Source organism: Macrotis lagotis, chromosome 3 (genome assembly GCF_037893015.1).
Source record: "Macrotis lagotis isolate mMagLag1 chromosome 3, bilby.v1.9.chrom.fasta, whole genome shotgun sequence".
Lineage (NCBI taxonomy): Eukaryota > Metazoa > Chordata > Mammalia > Peramelemorphia > Peramelidae > Macrotis > Macrotis lagotis.
This window is the reverse complement of record NC_133660.1, coordinates 3,479,387-3,483,596: the sequence shown is the minus strand read 5'-3', so window position 1 is coordinate 3,483,596 and position 4,210 is coordinate 3,479,387.

Below are 4,210 nucleotides of genomic sequence, written 5' to 3'. Positions count from 1 at the left end.
CTCCTGGTATAATTTTAAACGTAGGAAAAAAATGGGTTCTGAGCTTTGCCTGAGCTTGTTGATCAAGTAAATTCGGAATGTGGTTTCTAGTTCATTTATGGATCATTAAAATGCACATTGTAACCAAAACCAAATCCAGATTTGGATCCTGCTTTACAAGCATTTCAAAGTATGAGATCTAGCTTTGAGGAGACAGCTAACTATCTGAAGATGCCACTGTCACCCAGACTCTATGGAATAATCTGAAGAACCCAGGTTTCCATGCAGGAAAATATCATGTGAATTAGCAATTTCCTTTTTGGTTGCTCTGATGCAATCTGTACCTCAGAGCTGATGAGATTTCTCCTTTCAAGTGTATTCAGTGCCACTTGGAGATATCAATCTTTTCCCAAAAGATTTGAGATTAGATAGATTCTTCTGTATTTTTCTGAGGTTTGTCTTTTATGTGGTCATTTTATTCAGTTCCTGCTTCACTTAATGAAAAGAAGGCAGTTCAGTAGGAGCCTTAGGCAATAGTGTGTGATTTCATGACTTCCTCTGTTTGTTCTAAGCAGCTTCCTCTCTAACCCAATCCTAGGCTAATCTGTAAGAATTGAGTCAACCATTCTAGTGATATGAATTCCTGAAATTTCTAGGATGAAAAAACAGTGCAATCATAATTTCATTTTGCACCCTGAATTCTATCAATGAGTTCTATTGATCCCTCAATTGAGGGGAAGTGATGTAGCATTTGAGAGGTGTGATATGAAAGAGAGGACACCATCCATGGAATTAGGAAGTGGCTTAATGGGTAGGATGTGGGACCTGGGGTCAGGAAGAACTGGGTTCATATCCTTCCTATCTCTAATACTAACTTTATGACCCTGGGCAAGTTACCTAACCTCTCTGAGACTCAGACCCTGCTACCCTCTATGATCCTACCATCATAGACACCTACTTTTTGTGCATAGTCCAGTAGGAAGAGCACTGGTTCCTGGAGTCAGAGAAGTAAGATTCAAAATCCATCATTGATACTTATTGCCCTCCATTATCTTAGTCATTTCTTTATTTCCTTAGATCTCAGTTTCTTAATTTGTGAAATATGGAGGTTGAATTGGATGCCATCTAAAATTCTATGTTCCTTTGACTGTTGTTAAATCATTAAGGTTTCAGAGCAAGTATTAAAATTGTATTTCCTTCTGGCCTTCCTGACCATTACCAACCCCCTCCTTTTCTAGTAATAAGTATATTTAGTATAAGACGGTAATAACAGGAAGTAAGATTGCAAAGGGGAGTCTAGAAATCACAAAGGTACCAAAGATTTGATGTATATCTTAGACAAATATTAAGATCTCTTCAGTAAGATCATGGCCATGTTAACTTCAAAGTTTTACTGACGACTTTGAAATGATTCAGAAAGGTAAATGAATTAATTTCAAGATGGTACAGATAAGAATGTCTGCTCCCCACCAAAAAAAAATCCTATAGAATGAGATCTCAAATTTCTGTTTTCCTGCCTCAGCCAGACACTCTTCTATCTCTATTGAATTCATGCTGCCTATGCTCCCTCAATCTAATCCATGGCTGTTACTCTTTGTGCCTGTCCCCTTCCCCTTCCTCTTCCTCATCACTACCTGACTTTCCTCACCACCTCATCCTCCAACCCCCTTTCACCATTTGTCTCTACTTTCTGTCATTTTCCCTTATACCCTCTGTGCCTTATTAAAATGTGACCACTGGGGCAGCTAGGTGGTGCAGTGAATAGAGCATCAGCCTTGGAATAAGGAGGATCTGAGTTCAAATTCAACCTCAGATATTTAATAATTACCTAGCTGTGTGACCTTGGGCAAGTCACTTAATCCCATTAACTTGCCAAAAAAAAAGGAAAAAGAAAATGTGACTACAGCATTACTTCCCATTGCCATCCTGCTCTTTTGTGGTGAGTATGGGAAGAACTGGACACATACATCCCATTTCCTAATTAAATATTGGTTCAATCAGTATATCTAGCTGGGTTACTTCCTGGCAAACAGTGTCAGTTAGTTAATTAGGTAAGCAGAATTGGAATTGTATTGGAATTTTAGCTTCAGAGTCTCAGTTCCCTCAGCTGTAAAGTGAGACTTATAATGCTATCTAATATACAGGGTTGGTGTGAGGAACATGCTTTTAGATTTTTAAAGTTCTAAAAAATGAGAGTAATCGTTATTATTTCTGATCTGCAAGAACTCATCAAGAGAAGAAATAGTGGTAATTTTTCCTGGAATTTCTAGATATTTCAGTGCTTGCTGAAACCAGAAATTGGATGATTTTAGCTATCTTACCTGTAGCTATTAGTTTTGGCTAACTCCAAAATAATTAATTTCCTACTTCAATAAATCTTCCAAAATCATAGCTTCTATGACTACCCTTTCTTGATTCTCCTTCCCCCTACCTCCCTAACTGCTGATTCTTTTCCCCTTATCTCATTCAATATTTCATCCTCCTCTTCCTCCTCCTCCTGACTCATCCTCCTCATACCCTGATAAGTGTGGGTGGGTTAGGTTAGAGAGGAAACTACTTTAAACAAAGAAAGGAAGTAATGGAATCTTTGGCTCTTGCTGGTTGAAATGTGCTTTTTTTTGTTGTTGTTGTTATTGTTACAGGAAAAAAAACCAGGGTATGAAATCTCCACTCTCAGACTCTGTCTTTAGCCCTAAGTACATACTTTCTTCCTTTCTGATGGAAAGTAATGACTCCCTGTAAAGGTAGGTGAATGTAAATATTGGCAATGCAAAAGCAAAGGACATTTTCCTCTAGAAAGAACATCTTCTCTACATATGCCTTTTTCAATCCAATTCTACTAAATTACAGGAAAAAATTATTCCATCAATCATTTCAAACTCCTGATCCCCCCTCCCCCATAATAGGTACTCAATTGGGATTTTTGTGGCTATGGAATTAATCCAATGGTGGGATGTTTTCCCTCTCTGTGCTCTATATATCATCTATTAAAAGGGGGCAGCAGAATTACCATGACTTCAGAAAACTTATGAACACTTTTTTTTTTTCTGTTTTGCCTACAGGAGCCAAGGGAAGTAAGAGAGATGATAAGAAAGGACAGGGTGTTAACTAGGAAAGAGGCTAAGGCAGCTGGGAAAAGGAGAAAGTACAACTGCTACCACCAATAGCATTAACCTGTCATGAGCAATAACTTACAGAGTTTTCCTGAGGAAGTTTGCACATATACCATTTGGGGAAAACAGTTGAAAAATTAAAGCATTATCTGCTATGAAGCTGGCTTTTAAAAAAAATGTGACATCCTGAGGAGCAAATGCCCTTTATTTGGGGGAATGTTGCTTTCTTTCACTATGATAGAATGTGGGATTTGTCTGGTAAATGTATGTGTTTTTCATATTTTTATTAATTAGAGTTGTTGTTCCGATGTCTAGATCTGACAGGACCAATGGTTAACACATGAAATGAATAACTTAGGATGTCAAAATATTTGTTATAAATGCTATTTTGCAACTTGAGACTCCTGACATGTAGCAGTTTTATAGATAAGGATGCCTAACAAGACTTTTTTAGGTACTCTAGTAACTAAGTGGAAAATTTGTTCCAGGCTCTGAGTTCAAAGGACTTGGATTCAGATGCCACAGCTGACATTTACTATGTTGTGTGGCTTTGAACAAGTCACTTAACCTCCCTCGGTTTGGGTTTCCACATCAGTAAAATTGAAGGTATTGACCCATGACATCTGGTCTAGTTTCAGATCTATAATCCTAAAACTCTTTGACACTATTCAGGTCAGGACTTTATGTTGAAGTCTGCTCAATGGTTAAGAATATTAAAGCATTGTTCCAATCTCTTATGTCATAGGCTATCTGTTCCTAATAGTAATTCTTTGATCTATTATCAAATAGATATTTCAAGGAGGGCAATGATTAAAGAGATTTTTATGGCAACAAGTAACAAAGAAGTAGAAATAAAAAGTATCTGCCCATATATTGAAGAATGACTAAACAGGTTTTGATAATGAATGCAATTCTATATAACTGTGCTGTAAGAAACAAAGACCCTAATGCTTACTGGCAAACATGGGAAGACTTATATGAATCCACACAATGTGATGTAAGAAGAAGCTGGGAAAGTATACACAGTGTTTTCAACAACATAAAAGAAAAAAAACTACAAAGTAATTGAAACTAGAAGCTATGAAATAACCAAATTTGATCCCAAAGAAGAGATATGA